Below are 10,013 nucleotides of genomic sequence, written 5' to 3'. Positions count from 1 at the left end.
GCCACACACTACTCCTTTCCCCTACCGAGTGAGTCACGCCTACCCCGAAAGGGAAATGGCTTAATGGTGTAATAATAATAATAATAATAATAATAATAATAACCTTATAATGTAACTTACCTCGTCCATTGCAGGATCATAACGAACAAATGTTTCAGGATGAACCAAACTCTTAAAATCTTTTTTTATATAAATAATAATTGATCTATTTAAATCAAATATCACTATCCTTAAGGGCATTTGATACTTAGAAAATTGTCGATTTTACCAGTTTTAGGTTCTCCTAGCTTTTTTTTAAAAATAGTAAATATTTTGTCTTAAAAATTTGGGAAATGATAGTGAGCATGCTAACTGACGTCCCCACGCACTTTTTTGTACATTAATTAAAAAAATTTTAATTTATCAAAATTTGATTAATTTGCATAGCGCACTTTTTTTGTTTTTTTTTTTATCAAAAAAATTTCGATATTGCTAACAACGTGCGTGTATATTTCGAGGTTATGTGTGTTACAATTCACCCGAGCGTTACTTCCAAACTACACAATATTTTTGGCCGAAAAACTTTGGACTTACAAATAAGCATAGTAACTAATCTCCCGGAACTAACCTTGTTTGCAGGCAATCTAAAAAGTTTATTTCATAAATAATTTCCAGGTTATCGGGAAAAAACCGAGATAAAAAATGACGTAACCTCAAAATCATGCATATGCATACAATTTTTATTCAGCACAATAAATTTGTTTGTTATTATCCCATAAAAAAGAGTCCGGGGACGCCTATTATGATTTTTTATAGCATCTCCGAATTCAGTTTTTAAAAATTTTCATTTTGTGGAAAAAAAAGCCAGGGAAACTGTAAGTATCACATGCCCTTAATATATAATGCAAACTGTGTCAATGTCAACGATGTAAACATAGCCAGCTGCCATTTTATCCCCGTGTCACATTAGCGCCACACACGAGAACGGAAAGTATTGTAACCATGCCCATACGACAAAAATTTGCTCATTTTCGGTTACACTACTTTGGACTCCTTATGCCTATTCTCTATGGAAGAGTTAGAGAATTTCCTCGCTCAGGGAAAATCGGGTAAAAGTCAGGGATTTCGAAAAAAATTGAAGCTTTGAATTCAGATTTATAGCTATTTTGGAATTTTTGTCAATTTTTTAGAAATATTTGAGGGTATCTTAAAATAGTCCGAGAAATTTTTAATAGATATAACATAATTTGAAGGGATATAAAAGGATGTCAAAGATTTTACTTATTTTTAATAGAGTTCAATCATTAAAATGTATTCCAATGTATTTTAACATTTTCAGGGTATGCTTTAAACTTCCAAGAAATTTGAAAGTACTTCAAATATTTCAAGGGATTTAAAAATATCACAGTGCATTTGAAAAACAATTTTTGTATTTTAAAGATTCCAATGCATTTTTATAAGGTTACTCTCTAAATCTGAATTAGTGAAATTTCACTATTTGATAGTGAAATTTCACTAATTGAATTAGCGAGAAGTAGGTCACTACGAATTAGTGAAAAACTACTAATTCAAATTAGTGAAAATATTTTAATAAATCAATTAGTGAAGTTTCACTGCGCAAATAGTGATTTTGAAAGGTAAAGTATCAACTATTAAATAGTGGAAAATCACTAATTACATAGTGAAATAAAATATTTGCTGGAGTCAACCAATAACCCCAACAGTAAACTATATTACAAGACAAGTTATAGAAATGAACTATACTGTATATTTAAAAATTAAATTAATTTATGTTGCTACTGTACTTACTAAAGAAAAATCTCAATTCAGCTTTCCATGTATTACTATAGAAATGAATGGAAAGTTGAATTTCATAACCTCAAAACGAACACAGCGCTCATGTTCTATAGCAAATGTTTTCGTCTCGATATACATATCGCCACATAATGACGACACCATTCACTGGGAAACTACACGAAAGTATAATAAAGTGGAAAATATTACTAACCTGTGTTTTAAAATTTGTTTACGCTCGTAGAAAGAAAAATGATGCAAGCTGACAAATATAAACGATACAAACGGTGCAAATGAGACCTAAGCGCGGGTTGGCGCGAGTCCACCATTAGCCGCGATCACGTGATCACGGCTTAGATTTCGAATTCACTAATTAAATAGTGAATTAAACTACTAAATGATAGTGAAATATAATCCACGAATTGGAAATAGGGAAATTATCGCTATTTTTACAGTAGAAGACCACTAATTCAATAGTGAAAAGCCAAAAAATCACTATTTCAGCAGTGAATCATTCAATCACTAATTTAATTAGTGAAATTTTTAACATTTAAAATTTAGAAAGTAACAAAATTCCAAAAAATTTCAAAGGATATCAGTTATTTTAAGAGACTTAAAAATGTTTTCAACGGCTTACAAATAATTTACTACATATTCGAAAGTTTTGGAACGATTTTTACAGAATTTAAAAGGTTTTCGGATATTTAAAAGGATTCCAAGGGATTTTGTACCGAGAATTTAGAGAATGTTAAAGGATCTTAATAGCTCCGAAAATGTTTTAATCTATTTTCCAGGATTTCATGCAGTAATAGCAGATTTTATACCATTTCAACGGATTTAATAATATTTTAATGTATTTCAAAGAATTATTTAGAATAATTGAGGGATTTTGTAGGATTTAAAAGATTTTCAAATATTTCAAGGTATTTCCAAAAATTTTGGACTATTTAGAAATATTTAAAAATATTAATATTTAAAAAATAAAGAATTTTTAGTAGATTTTAATAATTCAAAGGGATTTTAAAGGAACTAAAATATTTTAGGATATTTTTAAAATTCCAGGAAGTTTTGAAGAGATCAAAAAAATTGCAAAGTATTTTAAAACATTTCAAATGATTTTAGTGATTGTAGGGCATTTATTAATATTTTAAGGACTTTTCACGAGCTTTAAAAAATTGAAACGGATTTCAAAAGATTGTATAGGATTTTAAATATTTCAGGGTATTTAAGGGTATTTAAAAATATTTTCAATTGATTTCAGTAATTAAATAGTATTTCAAAAAGTTGGAAATTATTTAGGGAATTTGAAGTTACTCCAAGGAATTTGTTACTGATTTCAATAATTTAAAGGAACTTTAAAAGATTTTAAATTGTTTAGGGTATTTCAAAAGATTTTAAGGTTTAAATTAATTTGTTCACAAGAATTGAGACGGCTTGTAGAGTTTCAAAGGTTTGAAAAGATTTTCAAATATTTTTTACAATTCATTTAAATTTATTCAGAATTCACAACGAATTCTTATTAATTTATCCTTAATTCTTTGAAATTGTTCGGAATTCTTTGGAGCTTGTTTAGTGTACATGAATTCCTCTAAAAACGCTAAATTCTATTCAACTCACTGAATTTTTTTATGTTATTTTTTTTTATTCATCATAAAGTCCTTTAATTTCACGTGGAATATAATGGCATTTCATTAAATTCTTTTGAATTCCGCTGAATTCTTCTAAAATAATTTTAAACTTACTCAATTCAATGAATGATTTTTATTTTTCAACTGTATTTGAATGCCTTGATTTTTTAAATTCATCTTGAATTTTTATGGATTTCATCGACTTTTTCGCATTTCTCTTGAATTAAGAGGAATTTGCTCCAATTTTACTGAAGCCAAGAGATGTTTTATATTTTTTAAATGTTTCCAAATAATTCGAATTCTTTTGAATTTAATTTGAATTGTTTTGAAGTAGGATGATTCGAATTCTTTTGAATCCAACAGAACATTAGTCGCATTATTAATGCACATAAGTCACTTTTTTTGGATTCGAAATTGGACACTTTTGGTTACATTTTCGGTTAAAATGGGTCACTTTTTCACTTTCTTAAAGTAAATAAGGCTGCTGCAAACCTTCCAATAATACATAAAAAATTTATTAATTTCATTTAAAGATTTGGTATGCCAAAAACGTTACAGAGTTTAATTGTTTGCCTTCAGATAATGGTCTTGGTCTTGGGAAAATGAGGGAAAAATCAAATGAAACTTGAGTAGACTGAAATACTCTGTGGTTGATCTTGAACCAATTTATTTAGATTATTATATTTTTCAAAAACAAAAAATAATAATCCAAAAAGTTAATACATTTCTAAAATTTCTAATATTAAAATTCATTCTTATTTTTTTTACTTTCCAAATAAAACGTGAAGAAATTTTTATTTTACACGATAATGTTCTTTACTGATTTAAATTTCGCGCCTCTCGAATCTAACTTCACTGGCAGGAAATTTAAGTAAATAAAGTGGAAACGTATAATTACCTAAAGTTTCTCGTTGAAGAGTTGAATATTTTGACTTAAGAAATTATTAAACGATCACACGTGACAAGGTTTATGTAGTATTCGATGACTTTATGAGATAAATAAATTTCTTTTATGTATAACCAAGAAATAAAAGTGGGATCGAACATCGGTTTTGTCGTAAACGATGAGGTGGTAGGTACACATTTTGAAACGCCAGTGTTTTAAATAATGACGTGCATGCTTTCTCGGTCAGTGTAACTGGTAAGGACGAAGAGGTCGTGGGTGGACATGGCTTGACGGTGAAGTACAAGTACTGAAGTAAATAAGTACATACGTACTCCCACACATTGGTTCACGTGAACGAGCTCTGTAGTACTCGCTTGTCTATATGTACGTGCGAAACACATAAATCTCAACCAGTTGGCCTACTCCTGAAGTAACTGACAGTGGTTCTCATTCTTTTCATAATTATAATCCCTCTGATTGATTTTTATTTGCTAACAATTACAGTGAAACACTTCAGTAGCCCTCCCTTCTATAGTCATTCCGAGAATTGAAGTCGCGCCGTAGAGTGGCATAAGAGAAACTGCGCGGGGGCCGCGGGGTCTGCGCTGTCACTCAAGCGACCAGTCAAGCGTGAACAAACAAAAGCGGAGCGGGCTACAATGAGTTAGGTCACACTCAAGGTCAGCCCTAAAATCGGCACTGTAAAAGAGTTTCACTGTATTATAAATTAAAAATACAAAAATGTGGGCAAAATTTAAATAGAAATTTTAATTTAGTGAAACAAACACTTTAACAAAACAAAAAATATTTCAACTTATTGCTCTTTTTAAGACAAAATCTGAACAGGGATTTGTGTACCACAAATTTATTTTATTTCGCTCTATAATTTATTAGGGTAGCCATATAGACCAGAGAAACCTGGAAATCTAGAAAAATTCAGAGATTTAGGAGAAATCATGCAAAAGTCAGAGAATTTTTAGAAGAGGCACGTTACATAACTCTCAAGAATAATAAATTTTTTATTTTTAGTTGTTAATTTCAAATTTTTTAATTGAAAGTTCAAATTTTTATTAATTTATTGAAAATTTTGAAATTGTTAAGAATTCAAATATTTTGTTCAAAATTCGTCTTTCTGGGTTTAAGTCTACTATGTTTTATTGAAAAATCAATTTTTTATTTGCTTGAAATATCTACTATAACGATATTTATTAAAAATTAATTTTTTGCTAAAAATTGAACTACTTGATTTAAGTTTAAACGACATTCCTAAAAAAATAGTTTTTTTTGAGGTTTAGAATTTCAATTGCAAATTCATCTCTTTGATCAGAAAGTTAAACTATTTTATTTTATTCTTTTATTTTTTTGAAACCTAAATGTTTTAAACTGAAAATATAACTTTTACATTTTCTTTTAAAAATTGTTCTTCTTTAGAGATTTTCTTTTAGAGATTTTCGTTTTGAAATTTGCTCTGCCTTGCCAAAAAATGAAGTTGCTTGTTTGAAAATTAACTTTTTTGTTGATAATTAACTGTTTTGTTAATAATTCTTAATTTATGGTTGAAAATTCGATTGTTCTACAGAAAATTCGTCTTTTGGCTTGCAAGTTAAACAATATAAATCAACTTTTGTTCTTCCTTGACTAGAAAAACTTTATTTATTGAAAAATCAACTTATTAGTTGAGAGTTTATCTCTGGTGGAAAATTGTTCTATTTTTGTAAGAAATGCGTATTTTTGTTGTTAAAAATTAATCTTTTTATTGAAAATGTAACTTTTCTATTTTTTATTGAAAATTTATTTTTTTAGCCTGAAATTCAACTACTTTTTTTTAAATTCATGTATCTTAGGGACAATCAGCCTTTTTGTTACAAAAACTAATATTATTGGTTACGAATTCATCCTTTTGGTTATGAAAATTCGTCTCTTTCGTTCAAAATTTCATCCCTTTAGGTTGAAATATCAACTGTTACATTTTTTGTCGATGATTCATCTTCATAAATTAAAATGTCAACTGTTTGGCGGAAATTTTAATTATTTTTTTGGCATTTTTTTGTATATCGACTATTACATTTTTCTTTGCGGAACTCATCTGTTTTCTGAAAATTCATCTTTTTGGGATAAAAATATCAATTTGCTTTTTAAAAGAATTCGACTTTTTGGGTTGAAAATTTAAGTATTAGGTTAAGAATACAGCTGTTTTTGGTAAAAGTTAAATCGTTTTTGAATAAAAATTCAATCATTTGGTTTACACATCATCTTTGTATAGGCTCAAAATTCAAGATTTAATTAAAAATTCATCAGTTTTTTTGAGAATGCCTGCATCTTATTGTAAAGTTTAACTATTTTGTTGTAAATGCAACTTTTTGTTTATTTTTTTAAAAATAAAACTATTTGGTTACAAATTAACAATTTTGTTGAAAATTTAAATATTTTATGGTAGATAAGTAGTCTTTTTTGTTACTATGTCAATTCCAGGAAAAATAAAAATTGTTCCGGAAAAATGAGGGGATTTTAAAATGAAAGTTTTGCAGCCATCCTGTTTATGGTCATTTTCCTTGTTGCAGGCTGCACATTGGATGATATTTGTAAGCTGCCAAGAATAAGGAGAGCATGTTGACATGAGTTTACGATTGTACAATATTGACGATAAATTGTGCTCTTCCCTCGACACTATTAAATCTTATAATTTAAGTTTTAGTATTCGCATAAAGAATATATAAAAGAAAAATGTCGAGAGGAGTATGAATAAAAGCATTTGACTGTATACATCGACTCATTTTAGTATCAGGGATATAAAACGTCGCCAAGGACATAGATGTTGCACGCAAGCCATAAAATTCCATGTAACAACAATGCAATCGAGAAAAATCCTTAACCATACAAGAAGCTTACCCCAGGTGCATTGCTGTTTTATTTACTTCTTTTTTTCATTTTCTCTTTGTTCTTCTTGCAAAAGCTTGGCATGTATGCCAAGAAATTCGTCTTTTCTCCTCCAAAAGTCTAGAGCTGCACAGATTCTCAATATCATTGCTTTTCCTTCTAACTGAGGTAGCTTTTTCCTCTGACAGTGGCTTCCTGCATACATCATACTACATACAGTAATATGGCAAATATTTCTGCGTCAAAAGCAAAATTACTCCTTTCCTTCACCAACGCTCGAATCATCAAAGCAGATTTGCAAACGACTCTCCCACAAATCTGGAAATCAAGCCGTCCCTCTGAGTGTTTCATGTTATTAGAGTAAAATTTAACACTTAACTTGTCAATGATATCGTTCCATGAAATTTCAAACCAAAATACCCAACACTTTAATGAAAAACTTAATTTAAAGACAGTTTATCAAATGATTAATTTGAATTTCGCGCTTTTATAATCTGCACTACAGTGGCGCAAAATTCAAATCACCAAAATAAGTTTAATGCTTCTCATTCTTTTTTTTTTTTCTAGTAAAAAATCAAATCCAAAACCACGTATTATTTTTATAATAAATTAACCACGATCCTAGCTCAGATAAATAGTTATTTGAAGTTTTTATTTGAAGTTAAATTTGGATTTATAGAGGCTGAATTGTTGTTGTAAATGAAACTCAAAGTGTGAATCTTTGAATTTCATTTAAAACAATTATATGTGAAAAAAGCAAGATGCTCGCGGGTAAGGTAAAACCTGGAAAGTAGGGATAATCAGGGAATTTGGTTAATCCATGTCAGGGAAAAGTTGCGGACTTTGAAACAAATTTGCAACAGTCAGGGATTTTCTATAAAAAAACTTTAAATAACTGTCCAGACTAATCAGTACTTTAGTCACTTTTTTAAAATAAATTAACCCATGAGTTAATATATTCCATAAACTTTTTAATCCATTTAAATAATTTAAAGGAATTTCAAATTTTTTTTTATATTTTAGGGTATCTTTTTTAATTCCGAGAAATTTTCCAGAGTTTACAAAAATTGTAATGGGTTTTAAAAGGTTTCAAATGATTTAAAGAATTCTAGGGTATTTTAAGAGACTTTAAAATTATCAAAAGTTCCAATAATTTCAAAAGATATCAAAGCATTTGAAGCTTGTTTGATAATTTAAAAAATTTCGAAAAATTCTTAAAAGCTATAAATAGTTTCAAAGTATTTGAAATATTGTATGATATTTTTAAATATTCTAAGCTATTTTTAATAGATTTTAATCATTTGAAAGGATTCAAAGGATTTTAAATATTTTAGGACATGCTTTTAAATTCCAAGAAATTTTCGTAAGATTTAAAAGTTATATGGGAATCCAAAATATTTCAAGATATTTAGAATATTTTGTCATTTTAGGAGATTCAGCCATATCCAAGAGGTTCATAAATTTGAAGAATTTTCAGTACTCTACAGGGGTTGAAAAAAATTTTCATGGGGTTGTAAAGAATTACGAAATATATGGAACGATTTTATATGGCGTATAAATTTAGATTTTTCTTAGTTTTAGAATGGTTAAAAATAATTTAAGGGATTTTATAAGTTTTCTGATTATTTAAATTATTTGCTAGGATTTTAAAAGATCTCAAGATATTTTATTAAGGTTTGAAAAATGTTAGAAAGAATAATTTTAAAGAATTGGAAAGATCTAAGGATATTTTTGAAGATTCCAAGGAATTTTGAACAAATTTTATTCATTTGAAGAGTTTCGAAAGAATTTGAAGGATTGTTTTTTTTTTGTTATTGTTTAATTCCAGGACATTTTTAAAAGCTGTTAAGAAATTCGAAAGAATTTTAGAGGATTGAAAATATTTTCTTGTATATTAAAAGATTCTAAACAGTTTTCAATTGATTGCAGTAATTTAAGTGAATTTGAACGAACTTGAAATATTTTAGGAATTTTTGAAAGATTCCAAGCAATTTTTAATCGATCTCTATAATTTAAAAGGAAGTAGATTGCAAGGGATTTCAAAATAATCGAAAATAATCTCAAAGTGTTTAATGAAATTTTTCAGGATTTAAAAAAATATCAAATTTTACATAATTTCACAGGATTTTATAATATTTTAATAGATAACAAAGAATTTATTCACAAAAAGTGAGGTATTTCTTAGGATTCAGGTTTTTTAAAATTCATCTTGAAGTCCTTTGAAATCACCTTGAATTCTTCTTGATTTCATCAAATTCTTTTTGAATTTCTTTAAATTTGTCAAGACCATGTTTAATTTGCTAAATTCAAGACATTTTTTCATATTTTTTAATTGTTTTGAATTTACTTGAGTTTTTATGAATTTCGTGAAAATCCTATCATTTCCCTTATATGCTTCTAAAAGTAATACAATTTTACTTAAATAAAGGAAGTTTTTTTTCATTTTAAACATTTTTTCCTATTCCTTTAAATTCTTTTGAATTTAAGTAGAATTGTTTTACAATCTGACCAATCGATTTTTTTGGGGATTTTTTGAAATTCAAAAGAACATTAGTTAGTTGCACATGTAAAATTGTTTTATTCCGTTTATAAAATATTTCATATGAAAAATATTACAAGATTGGAATTTTGATCTCTAAATATTAATAATCAATAAAAATACAAAATTAGTCCGCTTAAATCTGGGAAAAGTCAGGAAATCAAACAATTTTAGTTTTCCGACCAACCTGAAAAAGTAATATACCAGTTGTATACATATGAAACCGGTATTGCCATCTAGCGGCCAGTAGGCACACTTCTAGGCACTGTCGGAACTTACCATTTGTGCTAATTGGCGTATTGTCATCTGT

Source organism: Belonocnema kinseyi, chromosome 10 (genome assembly GCF_010883055.1).
Source record: "Belonocnema kinseyi isolate 2016_QV_RU_SX_M_011 chromosome 10, B_treatae_v1, whole genome shotgun sequence".
In the NCBI taxonomy this organism is placed as follows: domain Eukaryota; kingdom Metazoa; phylum Arthropoda; class Insecta; order Hymenoptera; family Cynipidae; genus Belonocnema; species Belonocnema kinseyi.
Note: the sequence above shows the minus strand (reverse complement) of the source record.